At 42.0% G+C, this 26,178-nt stretch overlaps 1 pseudogene; it reads left to right on the top strand.

Annotated features, from left to right (window-relative positions):
• The first annotated feature begins 11,491 nt into the window (after nucleotides 1–11,491).
• LOC148216731 (uncharacterized) lies at nucleotides 11,492–13,059 on the top strand (annotated as a pseudogene).
• Nucleotides 13,060–26,178: the final 13,119 nt, after the last annotated feature.

Raw genomic sequence — 26,178 nt, forward strand, 5'->3', positions numbered from 1 at the left:
AGATCCATCACTCTTTTCTGCAGTATGCATAAGCCCCAAGGACAAACAGATATGTAAACATTCAGATTGAATGTCATCATTCCTTGCTGTAGGCAGGCCTAATCACATGGCAGGTCCCCTGATTTGATCATGAACTGTTTTCTGGTGGATACTCTTCTAAGCCTCGTGTGTTTATTTTATTTATTATATACAGGGCTTATAAGCTGCTCCAATCAAAGCAACCCTGTGTTGCCTTTTATTTTCTTGATAAATAAAAAGTTCCCAGTGGGCTGCCTTCCACTGAGTTTGCAGAAAGCTGGTGTTCCCACAGAACTTGTTTGTGCTTCTGGGGAAAAAGAAAAGGGTATGATTTTTTTTTTCCACAAAAGTATATTTACTAAACAGCAGTAACTAGGATAATGATGCGTCTGGTGGCAGTGAAGTTCCTGACAGCACAATCATGACCTGCTCTCTGCAGGTATCAAAGTCACTAATTATTCATCATGCACCCAGCATCCGCATTCATTAGAGGAACTGACACTACATTATTCAGTCCGAGGGAATCTTTTTCTTTCAAGTCCTCGTGGCTTTCTCTTTCCATGGGAATTTGTGATGCATCAGCAACAACAGAGGCTGCTTAAATTGTTAGATGTTGGGCTTCTATGCTGCCAAATACTTGCTTTCAGCATCAGGCCAGATATGAAGACTATCCAAATGGGAGGATAAAGTACCAAAATAAAGCCTGAAGCAATCCCTTTTAGCAACGGGTTAGTACAAAGTCACAGCAGAGTAAATAGACTGTTGGTGTTTTATTCTTAACTCACCTCCTCAAATTTCATGAACTGCAAAATGGATTCTGGTATGAGGTGTTTGTTAAATAGGACCCTTTGAAACAACCAACACGTCATTGCTTCTATAGTGCATCCCTGCTACCTCTGATTGTGTGAAATAAAGTGTAGAAGGATATCTATGCCTTCCAGGTGTTGCTGGATGATGACTCCTGCTTTTGGCCCTGCCATCTAGGGTGGCCAGGAGTTACAATTTAGTTATACCTGGAGGTCTACCTTTAATTAAGTTTTGCTGGATGGGCATCAGATTTGTGACCTTCTGAGTTGTAATGCAAAGTAGAGAGATAGTGCGAATGGCTCATTCATGGCATGAAGCCTATAGTAAAAAGTAAGTCTTCAATATCATCATAACTGCACTAGGATCTGGACAGCTTTAAAGTTTGCACCAGGATTCATTTCCAAAAGGATCTTATGTGTCTGGAACATAATCCAAAATGGATTTCCATTTAGAAGAAAGACTTGCCCTATTTAGGGTTACAAAATTCACTGGCATACCTGAATATTCAAAATTTATAATCCATTGTTAATTCCAAGGGAATACCTTCCAGACAGAATAACTTCCAGTCTTTTGGCACATTAAAAAAAATCCATTAAGAAAACTAGCTTAAACAACTCATGTATCCCTTAGCAAATTATCTGATTTAACTCCAGTTTGACACTGTGGACTCTCTGCATCTACTTGGTGTATGTGTGGAAGGTAAAGGTCAAGAAAGGTAAGTACATTTCAAGTCATAAATGAACTGAACAATTTATCCACTTACAAAGTTATGAATACACAATGTGAGCATATGTGAACAGCATCTATATGCCTTTGCTTGCCTTGCTCCCTGTTTGCCATCTATTTTTCTTGGTACATTATGTCTGGGATTTCATTTTCTCTGCTTTTTGCATTCCAGGAACACTCTTTCTAAAGGAAACAACTGTCATATAAGGATATGTCAAGTCACAGCAAAGAACCAAATAGCTCCATCTGTGTTTTAGCAGATGCCCATCCAACTGGGACCTTCACCTAAATGTAAAGATCTTGCAAAGCTTGGACACTAACCTTTGCAATCTCACCACACCATCTTTCCTTTCTTTTTTCCTTTCTCCATCTTATATACATACTTTTAGAAAACAACATTATTTCTCCTGCATATTTTTTTTTTAAATCTCATGCAGCTATTTGGGAAGCCCAGTCTTATATGCTCAGTATCACTTGGCTTATGTCAATTCAGATATCAGCATTTGACAGTGACATTGTTCAGCATTTAATGGTATTCCTGAATACACTCATCATTTTTCATAGTCTGTTCTGTGCTTTTATCCAGTATCAGTTCTAGCCCCCACCCCACCCACCCCACCCTTTCATGTAGCTGTTGTTGCAAGTAACTATTTACATGTAACAAGGAGTAGATCTAAATGTCAATATGCTTCTCCATTAATATTAAAAGTTATTTAATATTAAAGGAACCTTAGAATGGGGATAAGGGTTGCGCCACAAAATAGTTTAACTTTGGCAATATGTGATGAAAATTGCTGCTATAGGATTAACTCCATTTGTGGATCATGGAAAGTCCAAATTACACCAACTACATTTGTATCAGGCACTGCCAGCCCTTTGAGGTAGTCCAGAGAAGCTCCAACTAACTAACACTATCTTTATTGTAAGGTTACAGTAACAGAATCTTGCAAGTCTGAAAGTACCTCTCCCCCACCCCCTTTAATTTTACTCCCCCCAAAACTAGGGAGGGTCACTTCTGAGATGTTTTCTCCACCCCTACTCCTCCTTCAGTCTCAGATTTTGTTTATCAGATCATTGTCTAGGCTGCAGCTCTTCCTCCTGTCTCCCAAGGTCATTCCCACATACCATTATAAGCACACAATAGACACAAAAACATGCAGTAGGATCCAAGAAAGTCTGATGTTTCCTTTAGAAGACAATTAATCTGTGCTGGCTTTAACATTTATCAGTGCCATCCAAGGAGGTCCCTTTCTTTGTTGGTACAGCCTGTCATGGCCCTCCATCACTTCTGCCTTGCTTTTTTTGCAAGGCCCAGCCACTCAGAAGTCCTCTACTACAAAAACCACTGGGTTGGACTCTGCACTGGCATGCTGTTGGCTGAGCATTGCAGGGAGAAGGACTCACAGGCACCAGGGGATGGGGTGGAGGGGGGGGGGTCAGGGTGGAACAGAGCTAAAATGTGTTTCTTCCTTCCTTTAAGATTGCCTGGTGGGATACTTTAACCTTCCTTCCGTGGAATTTTTACTGTAGCTGATATTGTTGGGAGAAGGAGTTTCATGGTTTATGTTTGTGTATATTATGAGTATAGAAATAGGAGCATATGTGCATTAAGGCTTGAATATATGTGTGCATCTGAGTGTGTTTGCGAAGAGAGGACTCTTTGGAAAAGACCCTGATGCTGGGAAAGATTGAAGGCAAAAGGAGAAGAGGACGGCAGAGGATGAGATGGTTAGATAGCATCACTGAAGCAATGAGCATGAAACTGAGCGAACTCAGGGAGGCAGTGAAGGACAGGAAGGCCTGGCGCAATATGGTTCATGGGGTCACGAAGAGTCAGACACAACTTAACGACTGAACAACAACAACAACTGAGTGTGCTTGCATCATCCAGCACAGTATGTGATCTTTGTTACCAGAACATGTGTATCCCCCTGATTTATGTATACAAACAGGAAACTCACTCTCCAAGGGTTTATCCTTTTGAAGTCAAAATGACTGCTAAGACATATTTTTGGGAGATCTCCAAAGCTTTGCAGAAGTATTTTAAAATGTCCTTAGTGAGAAAAATGGCATGGGGCAATCCTTTCCCCAAACCCAACATAACAAGTAGACTACGCTTTTAAAGGAATCAGATGGAGTATGTGACTAATTGATTGGAACACTGAACAAGTATATTTTATAATGCAAACTTTTGTTGCAAAAGCCACTTGCTGAATTTCTACCTATTTGTTTCCCTTGCTGTACAATTTCAAACAGCTGACCACAATAAAATGAGCAAGAAGCTTGAAAATCAGACAACTTAGTATACACATACGCCATATAATTCTGCTGTTGTTCTGGAAGCTAATATGTCCATTTTAGCACACATCCTGATACAGAAAAGGTCCTTATACATTTTTTCCCAGCATGGGGATCATAAGACTTATGTGCCTTCTTTCTATCTAAGTCAGAAGTCAATTCACTTCTCTCCAAAATGCCTGATAATAGTTCCCCCTGCCTTTTTTTAATGTACCACTAGATTCTTTATTTCCCCTTCTTAAAATAATAATGAAATGTTTCTAGCTTTGGGCAGGGGAAACAAAGTAGAGATGTCTATTTAAGTGTTGTTAAGGAACAAGAATGAATAGAAATCTTCCATTTCCAGCATATTGTCCAACAAGTTTCCTTTTTAGCCAAAAGTCAGAAATGCTAAATGTTAGAGACATTGAGTCAGGTAGAAAGACACATCCAGCTGCAGGTCAGAGTTCTTCCTTTTCTATAATCATTTTTCAATGCTGCTTCATTTGGGAATTTATGATTAAGGTTAAGGACACTTCTGCTTTCATCTTTTCCTTCCAGAACATTCACCTTTGCTCCAGAAAGGAATTTTCAGAACATTATTGAGAATGAGGCATGGCAATTAAAATTGATAACTATGCTGGATTTTTCTTAATGGAACAAAAGCCCATCCATTCTTGAGCTGCTTTATCTATTTGTGTCTTTTCAAAAAAAAAAAAAAAATCCCTGCAATATGTAGGTCAAAACAGTCCAAGAAAGGCACTCTTCAACTAGGACTGTCAATCACTTATAGAACAATACAGTGGAATCCTGTAGCAATCTAAAAAATAATTCCCAATGGCACTTTCTTCCAGCTGAGTGAGGGTAAGAGTGTACCTTTAAACTTTAATGACTCAAACAGATATCTTGTAACCATGTAATCAGTTAATAAATTAGTGTCATGGGGAAAATACTTTACATAGCAAGAACAAATTGTAACTAGTGGGCTGTAATTTACAGGGGTATCCCTCCCCCTTTTTATATCTTTTCGGGGGGCGGGGGAGGAGAGCTTCTACTCAGCCAATCAATTGAAAAGTATTACCTAATGGGAAAGCCGCTGCCGTTCAGGTTCTTTCCACTCTGAAGTGTTTCCATTCAAGCTGGCCATTTTACCGACAACTGTATAGCATTTCATCTTATGTAATTATCTATATTGAATTTGGGTTTTTGCTTTATTCTTCCTTCTATTTTTCTTAGTGTGCTTTTATATCCATTAACTTGCATCCCTGTAAGCAGGGACCTCCTGGCATGTAAGGAAAGTTTAGGAGTGTTCATAATGTTTAAAAAAATAGGTAATCATATGATAATGCTGTTTCTTTAATAAATTCATAATCTCAAAACAGTGCTTAATGGCAGATAAAGCCAATAGGGTAAAAAATGAACTCTAAAGCATGCTACATGTTGTGTAATCTAATATCTAATTCTGGATTGATGCCTAACACACAGCCGTTTGCATGGCTCTCAGGCAGGCTCCTGACCTCTGCTACATGTGAAATATTTGCAGTAGATAGATAGCCAAAAAGGCATGGCAGTCAAGGCTCTTTCAAGTACACTGATACAGTGATGCTTGGAGAGACTGCAATGAAAATGAAATAAAGAGGAATATTTTCTTTGTTAAATTACTGTTTGTTTTCAGTCCTCTACTGTCAGCACGAGCAGGCAGACAAGATGATTATCTGAAAGGATACAAAATGGATATGGGGGAAAAAATGAGAGCTTCTATATACTTTAGCTGCTTTGAAATGTGGCTCGTTTAAAGTTGCTATAATAGTGCTTTGGATTATTTTTTTCCCCTTAATTCAAATGCTGCAGAGAGTCGATTTCAGCTTAAACAATCACTTCAGTACCTTATCACTTCAGGAATCTTATGTATCTATGGAATTGGTGGTAGGAAAGCAATTTGCCCCTGCAAGATAAAAGAAACATATAAATGACTCCTTACTCACATATTTTCTTATCCCATACACACGCAGGCACGCACACACAATAAACTACACTATGCAATCAGTTAATAAAGGAAAATTGTGTGCTGTAATGCCAGATAGTGAAATTCTGCACTTTCTCATTCAGTCTGATGAAAGAGAATTTGATTCAGAAATTCTTTCAAAGGAGAAGAGAATTTCATAGGTATCCTCATGAGTGTTCCTGCACTGTTTAGTTAAAATGTCTCCATGGGGTGTGTGTATATGTTGTCCATTATACAATCTTTTCTCTAGGGTCTGCAGCTTCCCTGGTTTCCAATGTATCAATTAAATCCCAAGGGAAAATATTGTGAGGGAACTTCTCTCTTGGGCTTTTGCAGCACCAGTGCTTGTCCCTCCTATGGAGGCATCCTTCTGTCCTGCCCTGGAACAATTCTTGGACGTGTCTTCTTTCTCATGGAGAAATTCAGAGAAATCATCCATCCAGTTTCTCTACCTACAAACTGGATAAAGAATTTGTGTCAAACTCTAGTGGTCCATTTCCCTCTCTAAAAACTGATGGCAATCCATTCTACATCTGTATTATCGTACTTTGGGGGGGGGGGCTTATGCCAAAAAAGATTTTGAATCAAGGGTTCTGTATTGTTATTCTTTGCATCCACAACAGTCTTCCTGGGAAGCTGCTACAATAGACACGTATCTCCATAATTTGCAAAAAGGGGGATTGTGAAAGGGAGGAAAAACAATGCATTTTCTTATGCTCCAACTCCTGTTTTGGCCACAAATCCTTTGAGCCTTTTTCCAAGCAAAACAGTATTCTTCAAAGTACTTCCACTTTGAGATAAGCTGTTAACTTTAGCCACCCTTTTAATTTCCCACAATGTACCATACCAGAATAATTGGGAAGAACAAACACTGAAAAGGCATCTCCTTACTGGAGGATAACAGTCTGGGAGAAACTCAAAATACTTTTATCCCTAACTATACATACATACTTGAAACTCAACATTAAAAAAACTAAGATCATGGCATCTGGACCCATCAATTCCTGGCAGATAGAAGGGGTAGAAATGGAAGCAGTAACAGACTTCATTTATTTGGGCTCCAAGATCACCGCAGACGGAGACTGCAGCCATGAAATTAAAAGACGCTTGCTCCTTGGGAGGAAAGCTATGGCAAGCCTAGATAGCATATTAAAAAGCAGAGACGTCACCTTGCCGACAAAGATCCGCATAGTCAAAGCTATGGTTTTTCCAGTAGTAATGTATGGCTGTGAGAGCTGGACCATAAAAAAGGCCGAGCGCCGAAGAATTGATGCCTTTGAACTGTGGTGCTGGAGAAGACTCTTAAGAGTTCCCTGGACTGCTAGGAGGTCAAACCAGTCAATCTTAAAGGAAATCAACCCTGATTGCTCATTGGAAGGATCGATAATGAAGCTCAAGCTCAGATATTTTGGCCACCTAATGCGAAGAGAGATCTCTTTGGAGAAGACCCTGATGCTGGGAAAGATTGAAGGCAAAAGGAGAAGAGGACGGCAGAGGATGAGATGGTTAGATAGCATCACTGAAGCAATGAGCATGAAACTGAGCAAACTCAGGGAGGCAGTGAAGGACAGGAAGGCCTGGCGCAATATGGTTCATGGGGTCACGAAGAGTCGGACACGACTTAACGACTAAACAACAACAACATACATACATACATGCATACATGCATGCATACATAGGCCTTAGCCTTTGAAATGAGCAGAGGGTTTGCATTTGAAACACTTTTCAATGCTACGTTTCAGTTAATAAAGGGGTTCATCCTAATTTTGAACTATAGATGAAAAGGAAAGAAAAGGGCAAACTGTTGAAAATGGGCACGGTAAGAACAAATCTGCAAAAAGCACTAGTTAAGTATCTTAGTTGTTTGGGACTGAACCTCATTACCATGGACAGCTCCTGCATGACCAAAAATGTAATTAAAATGGCGTAATGTCACTCCATTAAAAGCTGGCGCTGATGCCATTCATGTATTGTTTCTGCCAACCTGGAAACATTTAACTCATAGCTGGGTTTCCTTGGTTTCCTCACTTTTTGTTTCAAAAAAGAAACAGACCTCAGATTCTCTACAAGTCATGTTTTTCCATTAATTTTTAAAACGTCTAGACTAACTTCACGCAAAAGGAAATCTCCCAGGAGAATAAAAATGACACAAGGAACACTAGAAAGATTCTATCGATGGGGGAAAAAAAAAACCCAGCTCATAACAATTACATGCCATCATAGAAAGAACCATGATAGCAAGACCAAAAGCATTTTTCCCCACTGCCTGTGGAAAGTAGTCAAACGCAATAAAAAACAAACAAACAAACAAATAAACCTGCCTAAAGCTAGAAGAACATGATGCACTGGACCTCCCTCAATAAGGAGGGAAATATACAGCTATTTCCTAGCTTCCTTCTTCAGTTTTTAAGGTCAACAAATTAGCAAGCTTTCTGCCTTAAAGCTAGCCAGACACAACTTAGCTTTAATTCAAAGGGAGGGGGAGGGGGGAGGAAAGGTTAACTCAGGGAAAGATTGAAAGTTGCTAGTGCTGCAGTAATAACATTTCATCATTGCTTTGACTGCAATGACACAGCCTAGTACTGAGGGAAGGCTTTTTGGCCTAGCCTTCCAAAAAGGCCTCCTACAATCTGCTCCCTTGCCCTGCCTCCTTCTGTGGAGATTATTCCCCATCTATAGGCCTATTTCCCAGCAAGGCAAGGTGCAGAATGAGGTTGTTTTAAATTGTGCTTGTCACAAAATGCCACCATTTTTTAATTTGGGCTCAATAAGTTCAACGATGAAGCAATTTAAAGAGGTATACAGGTTTGTGTGTTTGTTTAAATACTGGTAAATGCTCCTTAAAATAGCTGCACTGAAATATGCTTCGGTGCTCGCTCTCAACAATAATCAATAGTCCCCATCAACCTCCAAATGAATGTCATAATCATCTGTGGTTTCCCCCTCATCCAGAGCACTGATGCAGGATTTAAACATCCTGCAGGGTAAAACTGAAGCTTATTTAATATCCATTTCGTTTAAGTGCAGGGAACATAACTGGGGCTGAGGAGGGGAGCATGAAAGAGAGGGAGAGGGAAAGATCAGGTCCTGCTTATTGCAAGTGAACTACAGGATGCATTTTTTAAGGATCTGGTGCCAAGTTCAGTACAATAGAGGATATTTCTTTTCTTTCTATATGCTTATGGGCCACAAAGATAATATTCATTCACACACAGACTCAGACGTAGATCAGATGCACACAAGTGGGATACCCAAATCAAAGTATTATGAGGAATCCTGAGACAGAAATATGTATTAGGAATTGAGTCCAAAGGATGTCTAACCCTGCTTATTCCTACAGCACAAAATTCACCCTTTATCATCCTGTAGGTGGCTTGAAATCAGAAAGCAAGCAGATTGGACATGACATCACTGGGACAGCCACTCACCAAGAGAAAAAGGTGGCCCAGATTTGGCTGAAGAACAAGCTAGAATCTACATCGCAATGAATTAGTATGAGTATAGTCAGTATGTAGAAAGCAGGGTGACTGGAAAAGTACCTAGAAGTTTATTTATAATTTTTCAAACCCCTGAAATTAATCACAGCCTTGCTAACTGACTACTAAGCTGAACAGCCATCCAGGGAAAGGGAAGTTTATCTCTATGTTTTACAACTTTTTGGAGGTGTGTTTCAGTACATCCCATGGTTGTAGATCAGCGATGGCTTTAAAATTTGGGGGACTCTGAGCAAGAATGTCATTGGAAGCCCCACATGGAAGTTTGGTATCTGAAGCCATTCTACGATTTCTCAACCTATGATGTTACTGTAGCTGTGAATGTCCAGTTATCACAATTCATAAATGAAAGCAAACATCAGAAAGTTACATTCTGTTCTTCATCCCATATCTTCATGCTGAAGACGTCATCCTATAATTTTTTTATTCAGCTGAAAATATGACAAAATTTAGGGCCCTCTCAAAGATGGAGCCCTGCTGAGGGTAATTCCCCAATCTGTCCACTCCAGAAGTTACTTACTGCTGTAGATCTCAGCTGGATAATGAATAACTTGAGGGCAGAATAATTTCTCATTCCTTTCTTCCAGGAAGTTTTTTTCAACTTCTCAGTCTAGCCTAAGGTTCTGGATTCCCTGATGGTCTCACATCCAAATAATATCTGGTCAGATCCAACCTAGCTTTTGGGGAGACTGCCAAAGCTGGCTAGTTGGTGCCACCTGCTTTGGCTATTGAATAATAGCAGCCCCCAATAAGTCTGCCTTCTACCATTTTGGTTGCTGAAAAAGAATGGTTTGGATGAAAACCTAGAGTGGATTTATATATAAAAGGACTTGTTTTGTGGAGCACAGTCACTAATTTCTGAGCTGGCAAGTGTACGTTAGCACTATGTGACTTAGTTCTTACAGTAAATGCCCTATCTGAGCTTTTGTGTTTGTTATGTTTTGTTTTCCATTGGCCCTAGTTGATTAAACTTCAGATTTTTAAGGATTCCTCTTCTGCCACGGGACTCCAGACCATGACCATTTGAAGCTCTGTCTCTTCCCAAGTGTGATTTATAGAGAAAAATCCATCAGAAAAATAAGGATAGCAGGATAAGCAAGCATATAATCATGTGGTCATACAGTTTTCCCTCGAGATGTATTGAATGGTTAATGCAGCTTTTACTAATGGTTTCTAAACTGTCTTCTCAGCAAGCCTGGGCCTATTTAGTACTTGGATGGGAAATCCCAAGATTATTGAACAGATGAGGAAAAAAAAAAAATCCCAGAGGATGACAATGGCAGTAGATATTTCTGTAGCGCTACCAAGAAAACCTACATGGTGATATCCATGAAATCACCAGGATTTCAGCCTGACTCAAAGGAGACTTTTCCTATATAAATCAGCATATGCAAACCTGTCTCTTTTGTCCCCTGTTATAATTTTACATTTCCTGTCTTTGGGCTGGAGGGTGGCAGGTAGGAATGACATCTGATCCAGATTGTAGTAGGATCAATAGCAACAATAGAAACCTAGGCCTAGCGGGCTCAGCAGGCCCCAGCAAGCCAAGTATGGTGCGGCAAACCCCAGCAGGTCCCGATGTGGGGTGGTTGTCTGACTTTGGAGGAAGATCCCTCAGCTCTGGGCAGTGGGGGAGCCAGACAGCATATTAAGTTATCAACTCTTGTTTTCAAGAGGGGCGAACTGGGGTTTTAGAATCTAGCCACCCCCACTTAACCCACCCAGTGTCACTGGAGAGTCGTAGGGTCCCTCCAGTATGAATCTGGGACTTCCTCCTGGGAGTGAGAGTCTGGGAGGGAGTCTGGGAGTGTATGAGGATGTGAGTATCCACCTGCTGGGTGAGAGACAGGAGGTGTGAGCGAGTGAATGGGATGCCCGCCCTGCCGACTAGTGAGAGAGGTTGTGCAGGGGGGCAGAGTGTGATAGCAGTGTAAGGTTTGGTGGGGGGTGGGTCCCAGCTGGCGCCAAGAGCACAAGCTGGTGCGTGGGTAGGATCTTCCCTCACCTGGGAGTATCTGGTTCTAAATGAGGATGTCTGATTGGAAGGAGGGAACTTCACCCTGGATTAGGGATCCCGGAGGTCCAGGATTGGAGGTATTTGGGCCTGGAACCTCCGGGCCCTGGTCAGCAGGTTCATAGGGGCCCTGGCCTTCGGCTGCTGCTGCTTAATGCCAGGTCGATTAAAAACAAGCCCCCCCTCATATGTGACTTGATCACCGAGGAGGGGGTGGAACTGGCATGTAACACCGAGACCTGGCTGGGGCCTGAGGGGGGGTGCCCCTCTCAGAAATGTGCCCAGCTGGGTTCACAGTGTGGCACCAGCTGAGATGCCAGGGCAAGGGAGGAGGGGTGGCTGTTGTCATCCGAGAATCTCTGGTGGCCTTCAGGGGCATTGCTCCACAAGTTTCCGGCTGTGAGGCACTGTTTTTTAGGTTGGGTTCCCGCAAACAGTTAGGAGTGCTGCTGCTGTACAAGCCTCCCTGCCGGATGGCAACCTCCCTGCCTGAGCTGCTGGAGGCTGTCTCAGGGCTGGTGGTGGAGTTCCCCAGCCTTATGGTTCTGGGGGACTTCAACCTGCCATCCCTGGGACAGTCCTCAGAGGCAGCTCAGGAGTTCATGGCTACCATGGCAGCCATGGGCCTGTCTCAAATTGTGCAGGACCCAACCCGAGACAGTGGCCACATGCCAGATTTGGTCTTCTTGTCAGAGCAATGGCAAAGTGATCTGAGGGGAGATTTACAGTTTTCCTCGTTGTCATGGTCAGATCACATCCTGGTGACCCTGAGTTTCTCCTATGCCACCCCCCTCTGTAGAGAGACAGGACCCATGTGACTGGACCGGCCCCAGCACCTGATGGACCCATCAGGGTTTCAGAGGGAGCTGGGGGGTATTCCCGTGGATCTGCTGCACGGTCCAGCAGAGGCCTTGGCTGCTGCCTGGAATAGGGAGGCGGCTGGGGCCTTGGACAGGATTGTGCCTATGCGACCTGTCTTGCCACATCAGCCCCGACACTCCCTGTGGTTTATGGAGGAGTTGAGGGTTCTGAAGAGGGTCAAGATACATCTAGAGCACCGCTGGAGGAAGACAAAGACCAAATCCAACCGAACACAGGTTAGAGCCGCTATCAAGGCCTACATTGTGGCAGTAAGAGCAGCAAAGCGTCAATACTTCTCTGCCCTTATCACGTCCACAGAGTGCCACCTGGTAGCCCTATTTGGGATCACTAGATCCCTCCTTGGTAAAGGGGATCTGGTGATTCATTTGCAGGGATGCATGGAGGAATTTTCAGAGCATCTGCAGGACAAAATCGCTCTGATTCGTTCCAAGTTAGACTCCGAGCATGGGGCAGGGTCTGGGGAGATATCAGGGGATCGTTCTTACCCAGTTATCTGGGAACAGTTTGATCCTGTTGTTCCTGAGGAAGTGGACAGGATCCTCCAGACTGTGAAGGCCACCACTTGCCATCTGGACCCATGCCCCTCCTGGCTGGTGAAAGCAGCTCAGGAGGTGACATGTGGTTGAATCCAGGGCATAGCTAATACATCCTTGTGGGAGAGAGTGTTTCCAGCTGCCTTTAAAGAGGCGTTGGTACACCCCCTCCTCAAGAAACCCTCCCTGGATCCTACCGCACTGGACAATTTCCATCCAGTCTCCCACCTCCCCTTTTTAGGGAAGGTGGTTAAGAAAGTGGTGGCAGCACAGCTCCAAATGGTTCTGGAGGAAATGGATTAACTGGACCCTTTCCAGTCAGCTTTCAGGCCCGGTTATGGAATGGAAATGGCATTGGTCGCACTTGTGGATGATCTCTGGTGGGAGCAGGATGGTGGAAGTGCAACTATCCTTGGTCTTCTTGATCTCTCGGCGGCTTTCGATACCATCGACCACAGTATCCTGTTGGGACAGCTCAGGGAATTGGGGGTGGGCGGCATGGTCTTGTGCTAGTTCACCTTTTTTCAGGGCTGATCCCAATCGGTGGTGATAGGGAGCAAGAGGTCCCATCCTTGGCCCCGCCTTTGTGGGGTGCTGCAGGATTCAGTTTGCTCTCAGATCTTTTTAAACCGCTACATGAAACCTCTGAGTGAGATCATCCATCATGGTCAGGAGGGCCTTTGCACAACTTCAGGTTGTGCATCAGTTACGCCCTTTCCTGGATCAGGATGCCCTTCGAACAGTCACTCATGACCTTGTTATCTCCCAGATAGACTACTGCAACACCGTTGCTCCACGAGCTGCATTGGGTACCAGTTTGCTTCTGGGTCCAATTCAAGGTGTTGGTTATCACCTTTAAAGCACTACATGGCATGGGACCAGGTTACTTGAAAGACTGCCTCTTCCCCATGACTTCAACCCGTCCCACCCGATCACACAGAGAGGGCATCTCTGGACCCTCTCGGTAAAAGAACTCTGACTAGCAGGGTCCAGAAGGTGGGCCTTCTCTGCCATAGCCTCCGCCCTTTGGAATATTTTGCCCCCAGAGGTGAGATTGGCCCCCTCATTCCTGGCCTTCCGGAGGGATTTGAAGACTTGGCTCTGCCATCTGGCCTGGGGTGGGGAGGGAAGGCATCAGGTGTGGGGATGGCTAGCCCCTTAGAGGCCTGGCGTTTGCTGCTCTGAACCATTGGCCTCCTGGACTCTTTCTTTTTAAGTAATTGTTTTATACAGGTTTTAGGTTTTATGTAATTGTATAATTATTTATTGTTTTAATGAGTTGTGAGCCACCCAGAGTCCCCCATTAGGGGGAAATGGGCGGGGATAAATTTAATAAATAAATAAATAAATAAAATAAACAAGCACAGTATGAAAGGACTATGCACATACAGCTCTTGTATGAATTTCCTGGGTTCACTGCCTACCCTTCCTCCCCAGAGGGAAGGGACAAGACTTCAGATTAAGAAACCATCACAGTAAAATAAGCAGCCTTCTTTCCTCCTTTCCTGCTCTTTCATTTTCTCTCTCTGCATCTGTGCAAATTAAGAGGAAGCGAGAAAGTTTAATTGTGATCCCCCTCTGTCTTTCTGCTGGAGCTATGATAGGGGTAAATTGTGAGTGTTTTAATTTTGCCTCTTGCAAGCCTATCAGAAACCTAGTGGCTCATTACGCCCTCTGTTTTTCTCCAGAGATGCTATAGAAACACAACAGTGTAACTAACACTTTTCGTCATTTAGAACCACAGGTGGCTTGAATGTGTGTGATTTGATTGTCTTTACTAGGTAATTACAGGTTGGTGCCTATTCCTGTTGTCTCGGTGGGATGCTTACATGGTATATGGGGGTCTGAATCATTTGCAAGGTGGCAATACAGTAGAATAGCTTGGAATACTACACCATTTGAAAAAAAAATAGCACACAGGGATACGTGCTTATATGTCTATAGAATCTTGTAGATTAAGTAAACTATGGTAATGATAGTGTCTTTTCTATTAGTTTTTATGCCTCTATGTTAGTCTTTGGCAAATCTTCATTAAGGTGGGTAGAGGCACTGCAGGATCTGTAAGCAGGGGTCAAAAAGTGAAGATGGCAGATGATTGTAGCCCCAGCCTACAGTCAATTACACCATCACTACTACCATCTTGACATTTTTTATCCTCCCAGTGGATGCAGATTCTCATATTTTCCATTAGCAAAAAGCCCAATTTGAAAGATACTCCAATTTCCTGATATTGTCTATGATTGGCCAGGATCATGACATTCCATGTCATTCTCATGAATTTGTTTTGGCTAAGAGCACTCTATATCCCCACCATATCTACTTCTCAATCTTCATTTATGACAACTCAGACATGTTGAGAGTAAGGAACGAAATTCACTGTTCGGCCCCAGCTGGTGCAACAAAAATCCCTCCCCCCACCCCATTCCACACCAAGGCAAAGGAAGGAAATCATTACCAAAACAATCCCAGCTGTGAAATGCCATCTGCTAAAGAAAAAGAGTAACCTTTTTCTTACCCTGCTCACTCAAGCTACCATTCCACTTACAGGACCTGCTATGGAGGCTGAAGCTCAGGAATGGAGGAGGCAATCATTTCCTCCATTGGGGTGAAAATGCAGATCTCTAGTGTTTCCAGCTGCAACCTGCACCCAGAGCAGTCTCTATTTCATTGCAGATGAACAGAAGTTAGATTGGTTCAGAGGCAGAAGACATTTGACAGCATGGGATCACGCATGTGTATGTGGGTATGGGTATGAAGCAGATCCAGGAGAAGCACAAACACCCTACATGGAAATGCCCAAAGAAAGGAGAGACATTTGGGGAACTGTTCTGTTCTAAGGCTTAATTGGAGCTAACTATTTTTACTGATTGCAGTTATACATACCTATACAAAGCAGAACTGACACTTGATAGGAACTGAATCTCGTTCTTATACACACATAAATGTGCTAACCATTATGCTCAGTAATCTCCACAAGCAGTCTGATTAGAGAAGAACTCATAGGGCCAGTGAGAAGAAATATTAATAGAACTGGTGTATAACTTGAAACTGCAGATGATATCATGCCTTGGAATGTTCGCCCATGTTTAAAACAAACAAGGCTTCCTTTCAGTAATTTATAATCTCACAAAGATAGCTGTGAGAAATATGTGCCAGTTTTCTACATAGAGCCCTTTATAAGTTTCCAGCAAACCTTAATCAACACTCTAGATCATCCCTAAGTGGTCTGAATGTATGCATTGTGCTGGGAAAAAAGCTAGGAGAAATTAACATATTCTGTCCATATTACCAACCTGTTCCCTAACATTTCAAAGCAAAGAAAGTACCTCTCTCTGAGTGTATAGTGGTATAATGGTGAAGATGCTAGACTATGAGCAGGGAGACCCAGTTTCTGGTAGGTCTATACAAATCTCTGGAGGGACATCATTCCAGAGGAGGCCCATGACACTGTTTAACCAGTGGGACCCAAAGCAAGCTGACTCTGCTCAATCATGTGGGACAGGCAGAATCGAAGGAAGACAAGCAGCCCCCCAGATGACCTTGTGCTATAGAGATATAAGTCCCTATGCTATGAAGTTCTTTGTAAACGATCACAACAGCTTCAGTTGCACCTGGAAGCCCAGTGGTAATCAGTGCAGCTCAAAAAAAAAAGCCGTGTTGCACAGGATACTGTGGTGTGTCCATAACTTCCTGTGCTGCTGCATTCTGGACCATCTGCAGCTTCCAAGTGGTGTTCAAGGGCAGCCCATGTAGCACATGTTGCAATAGGCATGAGGTGACCAAAGAATGAGTGTCTGTCCTAAGAGCTTGCCCTTCTCCTAATCATACTACTGCATGGACCCAGCTACACATCACTTTCCAGGCAGCCTTTACCAGCCAGAGGAGGCATGGGTTATAAACAGGTTAGCAGTCCTAAAGACCCTTTCTCAGGAATTATAGGTTCAAACACAGTCCAAGTAACAACACAAGACCTTGCTTCTGTCACCTTGTTAGCACTTGCCTAGTTGGAGTCCAACTCCAAGGGAATCTAAGCCACTCTATCCACCAGATGCCTAGAATATTCCTCACCACAGTCATACAGATGATTCTGTGGCTTATCTCGCCCCAGCAGGGAATATACCACTTTACCAAGTCTCTTTAAGAGGGTTACTGGACAGTTTTCAGCAGACACAATAAGAACGGGAAATTAACAACATTTTGCAGCCCTTATTGCCACAATGTAATCTTTAATATGGTCTCTTACTCATGCTGTGTGGAATTAGCTCTTCATCTTCTTCCAAAAGCACTCTAGGTCTCTCTTCTGGAATTTCATATCCCAAGTTACTCAGGGAACCAAGGAGCACCTTAGAATCAACACCAAAGAGAGGCTACATAGGAACAGTCTGATCCAAGATTGTCATCACATGTGCATTCTAAGCTTTGACCAAGGATTCGGTTTTCCCATGAGATCCTTGGGGAAAAAAAACATGTGTCCTCTGGAATTCCACAAGATCCATTAGTCACCTGTAGGAGACCAATTTAATAGGTCTCACCTCCCTGCAGGATAGTAGCATTGGGGAGCCAAAGGCAATAAGAAACTGATTATTATATCCTCCACTCTCAGTTCATGTCACAACTGCTGTGAGCCAAAATCCACATCTAAAGTGTGACACCCAGTATGTGCTGGGCTCTCAATGGCTTAGGTCATGTCCATGGTTGCCATGGTGACATGACCTCCCAAGCTTTCCTAGATTCCACACCACCTGGGCATAGTCTGAAATCTCCAAGAACTATAAGTCTCAGAGACTTCACTTTGAACCTGGTGACAGGAGCTAGCAGTTCAAGCAGGGGTGTTGCTGCACAGCAGGCAAGCTGGTACAGCAGCAACCAGCCCAACTGCTTCTTAGAGCCCAGTTGCAGCCAGAGGGTCTCTTACCAAATTATCTGCAAAGCAGAGCCTCTGAAAGTCATCCACATCTCCCAGAAGACAACTATCATACATAGACACCGCCTTGGGCTCATGGCTGATGCCAAATGCCAAATCCAGGTGAGCTTATATCTGAGAAGTGAAACCCCCTCCAGTCCCATTAAAGTCTTGGTTATATATGCCAGCTGCTTCAGCCAGAATAGATGAGGGTGGTCTTATTACAAACCAACCTGGCATTCAGTAAGAGTAGCCAGAGACCAGGCCCACCAAAGATCCAATGACCTGGCCTGAGGGAAGTACACTGAGGGCTGGAGGGTGGGACAGGTCTCAGCCATCAGTTTGCCCTCCCCACAAGTACCCCACTCTCATCCATCCATATCTCCCTCTGCCCATCATGACCTTGATAAAACTGCCTGCCTTTCTTCCCCCGACTGCATCCCACCCTCACTGCCCCCTCCTAGGCCATGGAATACATCCTATATTGTGTGTGTGTGTGTGTGTGTGTGCATGTGTGTGTGTTTGCATGTATGTATAAACACAGACACACACGCCTATACATATATATATTTCAAAGAGACTTGACAAAAATCAACACAGATACCATCTTAGACCATCAGACCATTTTATCTTTATCAAACAGTTGGAGATGCATTAGTGGGTATGTTTTGAGCCTGTTGGTTTTCTCCTGTAAATGTGTAAATAACCCCAGTCATATAAGCACACTGTCTGTCTATTATCAAGGGACAATGATCATTTGCCATCTAATTTCATTAACTGCCTTGTGTTCCAGATGTATTTTCTGACATATAAATGACTGAGCGTGGTCTATGGTGATGAATTACTGAACTAGGGTGACTGAATTGATAATCTCTTCTGATCAAATACACATTTCAACTCCATTTTAAAATGTAAATATTTATATTGTTTGATTTCAGCCTTGAGTCTGCCAGAACTTTGAAGCTGATAAGCCAGCCTCTGTACAGATCCTGCCACTTTTCATCACCGGGAATTATATTTATCAGGGGAAATCAATGTGTAGCAGGAATGGATAGTGCAAGAACATCCAGTGACTGATAATGATACCTTAACTCTGTCCACGTAGCGTATTCATGTTAAAACTTGAAAAAAACAAATTAGCTGGAAAAAGCTTTTCCGACACAAATCAGATCTTGGAGATTTCTCTTCCTCTTCTCCATCCCTGAGTTAGAACATTTTGCAGTGAAACTCAAAGTTGTTCGAATATAGTCAGGCTTGTTCCTAATTTTAAGCATACACATTCAATCATGTGCAATCTGAACTCTGATAGATCACCTACATAATGAACTCCACTGTTCACACAACCAGCTTCACAGATAAGGGTAAGTATAATTTGCTTGACCAGGGTTTACTGAGTATACTCAGTGACTGGACTCATACAACCCAACCAAAGCCAAACAACCCTCATGATGACCTTACACAATATGCAGGCTAAGCCAGTGCGCACATATGAAGTCTGAAAGGATTTTTTCTCCTTAAGGATAAACTGATTTCTTGGTTGTCTCCCTGATTGCCCTGTTGTAGATGTTTTCCAGACTTCTTTTTTCTGTCTAATATTTTGAATTTGCATAATTATTCATCATTAGAATGAAACACATAGCAAAGCATTAAATACCAGTCTATTACCTTAGTAATGAGCATAATGAATGAGGAAAGAGGAATTCAAAAAATATACTTGCACCATAAAATGGTAGCTCAGATATTGCAGTAACAAATACTCAAATAGGCATATTTTTTGCTCCAGTGCTCCAAAGATATCATCAATTAATACTTACACAAATCTCTGACCAGCTTTCAGACTACATGAGATTATGCCAACTAAAGCAGCACAAAAAGATGCTTCTTTGGGTTTTGTACAATCAAATATACTGAAATGGAAACAGAGATAACTTGAAATATCTAGGCCACCTCATGCTCAAACAAATGTCAAAATCAATCTGAAAAAAATACTCCTCCAGTAAAACAGACCCAATGAGCTGGTCAGGCTATCAGTGGGGAAGAAGAAGGATACTAACAAGGTAGGCAGATAATAGCTTCTGGAATTCTGTCCAACTTCTTTACCAGCAGTGGCCAGAGGACACATTTCTATTTTCTACTGTGTAACAGACTCATTCCAGCTGCAGGTGTGTGCATATTTGTTTCTTTTTTCCCTTGTGTTATATAGGTATGTGTTTGTGCATCCGTGAGCATTGGGAATCACAGAACAAGCTGTGTGTGCGCCACTGTAGGTCACATGACCATTTGGGAGGAGGGCTTAGAATGGAGACCTCAGGATCTGAGCCACTACTCAATTGTCTCTCCCATAGGGATGCACTGGGGATATTTTTTCTGGAGTCTTTCTCCACAGCCCTCAGCCAGATCCAGCCCATTTTCACATGCAATCTTGCTTTTGCCAATGTGTCCCACCACACCAAATATGGTCCCATTCTGTTCAGTTTTCAGAGAACTATCCTGCTGATGGATGCACAGACAGATTACATAGTTTCTTTCCAACATCCCGTTAGGTGGGAAAGAATAAAAATGAATATCCTGATCTTCGCACCCCCGCCAACATTTTATAAAAATAGGCAAATGTTCTTTAGCAATTTTGTACCAGATCCAGAGAAACAACTGCATACTGCTTATGGCAAATTACAGTTGCCAACGCCCCATGGCAGCTTTAACCCTAATGGGATAAGTGAAATTCTGACAGGCAGAAGTGGAATTTAAAATCCCAAAGTGAGGTAAAATGAGAAGGAAAAAAGGCGTGGGAGGACACTCTCTGAAGAAGCAAACAGGAAAGAACAATTCTCATAAGCATTTGTTCAAATCTGTGCTTACAGGCCAACATGGCTCAGAATTATTTCTTTATCAGGAACAGTTTTCGCTGGTTATTTCCAAACAGTTGAATAAACAAGAGAAAATGGAACTCAGTTCTTTTGAAGCCAAGAACAGAAATGAACTTTGATGAAGAAACACTCTTAAAATCTACTGGGTGGCTGAGATGGGTTTTCTTTCCTCTTTAACTTCTAAGCTGGAAGTTGCTGTGCTGCTATCATAACTTCATTGTACCTCTAGGCTTAATACAGCTGCACTAGTAGAAATGCTGCAACTCCACAGTAAGGACCAACAGACAGGCTTGGAGGACAATATATGGCCTAATCAGGCAACCCATTTACCCTCTGAGACCATCACTGCATTCCTACTGTCTATCATTCAATTATGTGAAAAAACAGGGTAGAGATGGCTGTACGCCACTTAGCTCACCTCCTGATCTGCTGTTACTATTGATGAGGCATGGCTTTTCCATGTCAGCTAGACGTACATTAAAACAATGGTTCCATCAAATATTACAATCCTCATTAATTCCCAGAATGCCCAATTCACTAAATATTTAATTTTTTTCCTGGATGTTCTCTACAGTACAGTCTCCACTGAGCTGAATGCAACTTCTGGTGGCTTCATGGAGACATCACAAAAGTGGCTTGCCATGGCTTTCTTCTGATTGTTTTTTTTTTTTTCAACTTCCCAGGGCAACCCACATACCTGGTGTTTCCTGGATGAATTCCATCTCAGTGATAACCAGGACTGACTCTGCTTAGTTTCCAAGTCCAGACAAGATTGGCCGGGTGCTGCCCCCTGTGAAGAGTGTTCTCTACAACTGTCCCTTGAAGCAGCTGTTTCTTCCTTGGCTCTGTCTTTCAAAATGACAGATATCTGCCTATTCACTTCCAGTGCCACAAGATGGCTCATTGCCTTCGTTTGCTCCCATTTCCTGCTACAGACATGAAGGAAGGCTTGAATTATTGATTGTCCATTTGCAATCAGAATAAATTTTCATTATCTTTTTCGATCATTGTTATTATTATTATCACCATTGTAAAAGTCCAACATTGCACTAATATCCCTTAAAAAAATAATTTTCTGGGATAGGACACATTGCTGTTTTGAACAAGTTAAAAATTGCTTACATTATTTACAGTAGTTACTAGGCCCATGTAAACCATTCAGTGAACTATGTGCTCCTATGGATCCTTTTGCTGAAGATACAGATTAGTTGCAGCTGTGTGAAGGGTTGGTTGAGGTCCTCTGGTTTAGTGTGGATGTCCAGAAGACACTTCTGCCAGGACAGCTGGTCAAGCAAGGTGACTACAGCTGCTTCCCAGGTTTGAGGAGCAGATTAAGAGGTGTATTTTCCTCATGAATGAAATGCCTTGTTGCACAGATCTAGTTGCTGAAAATAACCGCTATCAAAGTATATGGAAATATGCCAATAAGATAATGTTGTGTGATGGATGTCTGTCACACTTGGGTCAATCTGCTTTATCTTGGTTTTATTATTTTCTTTCACACAACCTATTTCCCATAAGATGTTGAATTTTGTGGGATGGAGGCTTTCCCTACAAGCTCTTTTAGACCCAAATATACTAAAATAGGGCTGCTCCATTCATTTTTTTCCTGTGTATCTACTGTTCTTCCTTAAAAGGAAGGCTATGCCTTCAAGACCTTTGTGTGACTTTTTCAAAATTCTGAGTATCTCCTGAAGCAACAACCTCTTCAATTTCATAGGAGCCAAAGATCGTCATATGACTCTAGCTAATAATGGTAGGCACAGGTCAGTACTGAAGGCCTGAGAGAGGAAGTAACCAAGTAATTACCAATCCCTAAGCTGTCATGAGCATCAAAATATCCAGACCAAAGAGCCAAGGCAGAATCAGCAGCAATATAGGATCACCGAGAACCCTGTTGGCATCTTATATTGCTTGTACTCTGCTGAGTGACAGTGTGATATTATGGCTGTCTGCAGTGATGTGATGTAGCATAACAGAAAGCAATCCAGCCTCTAGAGTATCTTGGGTATCCATAGGGGAGGGGGCAGATAAGGAACCGTGTGTGATGGTGTCATCATGCAAATGCTCTGACTGACATACTTGTGTCAGATATTGGGAAGTGAGTATGTAAGGGTGGCATTTTGGTGATGAGGTTGCACATGTGTTATCACTCTGGCATCACTGTGATTGGCTAAGCAAGGAGCCTTCAACAGAATGTATGGTATTAAAAATAAAAGTGATGAAATCTCTTCAAATAAAACTGAAGTGAGGGAATCCTGGAAGGAATATCTTAAAAAACATCGAATGGTATGATAGTAAGTGAAATTGTAACAAATGATATAAATATACATGTTCAAGAAGGAATTAACCAAAAAGGAGATCGTAAGTGCTGTTACAATAATTTTAAAATGGTAATGCTACTTATATAGATGGTATGAATGTAGAAATGTGAAAATATGGAACGTTCATATTGAATGGGTATACAACTTGTGTGACATATATGGGAAGACTGCATCGATGCCTGTAATGGAAGAATGTACAGTGGTACCTTGGGTTACGAATTTAATCCGTTCTGTGACTCTGGTCGCAACCCGATTTGTTCGCAACCCGAAGCAAATTTTCCCATAAGGTTCAATGTAATTACCGTTAATCCGTTCCGGCGTCCGCGGACCACACGTCAAGGGCGGAAAAACGGCTGCGGACCACGCGGCAGGGCGGAAAAACAGCCGCGGACCGTGTGGCACAGGCGGAAAAATGGCCGTGGACCATGTGGCACGGGCGGAAAATGGCCGCGGACCACGTGGCACGGGCAGAAAATGGCCGCAGACCACGTGGCACGGTGGAAAATGGCCGCGGATCCGGTTCATACCCCGAGGTGGAGTTCGCAAACCGAGGTAAATTTTTGCGGCCAGAGCTGGTCGTAACCCGAAAAGTTTGTAAGCAGAGGCGTTCGTAACTCGAGGTACCACTGTAATTACTATTCCCCCTCACAAAGCGAAAAGTAGCAAGATTGTCTAATGGTTAAGGCAACAAGGTAGAAAGCAGGAGATGGTGAGTTCTACTCCTGCCTCAAGCATGAAAGCCGGCTGGGTGACTTTGGGCCAGTTGCTCTCTCTCAGCCCGACTTACCTCACAGAGTTGTTGTGGAGGAAGTAGGAGGAGGAAGGAGTATTAGGTATTTTTGCGGTCTTGAGTTATTTATAAAAATAATAAAGATGAGATTTTAAAAAATCTTTAAAAAATGAATCTAAAAACTGCCGGGGGATTAAATTTTTTAAGTCGGCCTGGGAAGGAATTTGACAGAATTCTGATCTAAAAGATATGCCTAGGGAGCAAAATTTGAGAATTGGAGTGGGGTTTCATGCTGGGCAGGAGGTATGCAGTCAAGATTTTTGTTCATCAGCATGTCACAGAGTAATATATGAATATGAGAAAGAATGTATAATGTTCTTTTAATGATTTAAAGGAAGTGTATGATAAAATGAATAGGACAGTTGTGGAATGTTTTACACAATCATGGAGTTGGAAGTTGGTTCCTGAATGTAATCATATGACAGAAGTAAAGCATGTGTGAAAATAAATGGCAATTTGTTCAGGATTAGCAAGGAGTAAGCTAAGGATGTGTAATATCCCCTTGGTTGTTTAATGTATTTATGGGTAAATGTTTAAGGAATGCTTATGGAGATAGTAGAAATTTGTTAGTTTGGGATGTGAATACTTTTGTATGCAGGTGTGCTGTTAGTTGAAAACATGAATGATTTACAGCAAATGTTAAATAGATTGTATAATGCAACGGGAAGTATGAATCTGCAGAAATTAGCATAAAAACAGCATATCAAAGACCAAGATAATTGTGTTTGACAAAGAATATGGAATATACATAAATGGTGAAAAACTAGACCAAAATGGTGAATTTGTGTACCTTGGGATATTCATTAAACATGGGAAAATAGAAGGAGAAATTTTAAGAAGTGCATATGTTGATAAAAGATGGTAGTTAGTATATAATATATACTATGGTATGAATGTTTGTCGAAACAAGTGAAAAGAGCTGTGTATAAGAACTTACTTCTGCCCACTTTATTTACATTTTGAAAATAGGAGTTAAGTATGTCAGGAGAAATACAAAAGAAGGTTGAATGCACTAGGGCAGCATTTCTCAACCTTGGCAACTTTATGATCGGTGGACTTCAACACCAGCATGCTGGCTGGGGAATTCTGGGAGTTGAAGTCCACCAATCTTAAAGTTGCCAAGGTTGAGAAATGCTGCATTAGGGATTAGGAAGGAGATAAGATGTAAATAGCAAAACAAGAAGAGATAGGATCAAGAATGAATAGTCATTGAATGAATGTGGATTGAATACCAGACTGAATGACCAGCATGAAAGAAGTATACTGACATGAGTTGTTCATAGAGAGAGAGAATGAATGAGGACTGAATTTCAAAACAAATATATAAAGGAAGAGCAAAGAAGTTAAAAAGAAGGGCGAGACTGAGAAAGTCGTGGCTGGAGCTGATGAGATCCTGAATAAGAGAGAGTGACAAATGTAAAAATCATAGTCAATGTAGAAAGTGGCATATGTACATGGTAAAAGTAGGGATTGTTTGCAAAGATACAAAGATCTTGGGAAGTAAAGGTGTCAGTGTAAACTAGATTTAGCTATTTTCCTTTTCTTATTCTTCATTTGTCCCTTAATTCCTCTGAAGCACATTTTGTACAACTGTTCTGCACTTTGCACAACATTGGTTTCCCCAAGAGGGAATAGCATAATGGGTATATACATAAAGAAACCATGGCTTAATGCAATGAGAAAACCTAATCTATATATCAAGACTGTAATGACAAAGTAATCTTTAATTTGCTCCTTCTTGGTGTGATCCCTGACATTGCTATTCCAATAGGATTTAGCCTAAAGATTTTCTTGATGAAGAAAGCAGTAGGTGAAATTTTGTATTCATTTTGCATTTTTATAAAACATACTCATTGACCCTTTATTCTCAAAGTAGTCTTGGAGATCTTTTCTAAGGCAAGATTTCTATACAGGGCTATAAACACTGTAAAATTAGAACCCAGTAGAAGAATTTCACACTCTCGACAGCAAATATTTAGCTCTAAAAAAGGAGACATGCTAACTGCTGGATAGAGTTCATTAAAGAGAGCTGAGCAGGAAAGAATGGGTGACCAAGATGGAATCTATCACTTTGTAATACTAAGCTAGTTACTCCAATGCCAAGGACGGAAGAAATTATATACCATTTAGAGGTTTTTAATGAGTTTTATACTACAATTTATCTGAAGAGCACAGGAATGCAGCAAGAATTAGACATTTGGCTGTTTGCTTTATAGCTGGGGGAGCTTTCAGATCCTGGCCTTGAATTTACTCAGGAAATCAGCCAAATTTTTCTAAATATAAAATTAATTTGAACAAGTACCAAGCCTAATTGTGATAACTTCTCAACTCCTTAGGTCGTTTCCTTGCTGTTCATGACGCAACCCAATGAAGCCAACGTCTCACTCTCTTCTACCCTTCCAAAGATCTGTTGGCCTTATTTAAAAGCATGGAGTGTCATAAAAAGTTACTGGAGCAACATCCAAGTGTGTGAGAGGGAGTCCAGCCCTGCAGTACTACATGGAGGAGCTGAAAAGATTTAGGTCTCTTCCCTTTGGA

This window comes from Python bivittatus, unplaced genomic scaffold (genome assembly GCF_059951505.1).
Source record: "Python bivittatus isolate LINGU-HERP-01145 unplaced genomic scaffold, Pbiv_v1 ctg000080_np1212, whole genome shotgun sequence".
NCBI lineage: Eukaryota > Metazoa > Chordata > Lepidosauria > Squamata > Pythonidae > Python > Python bivittatus.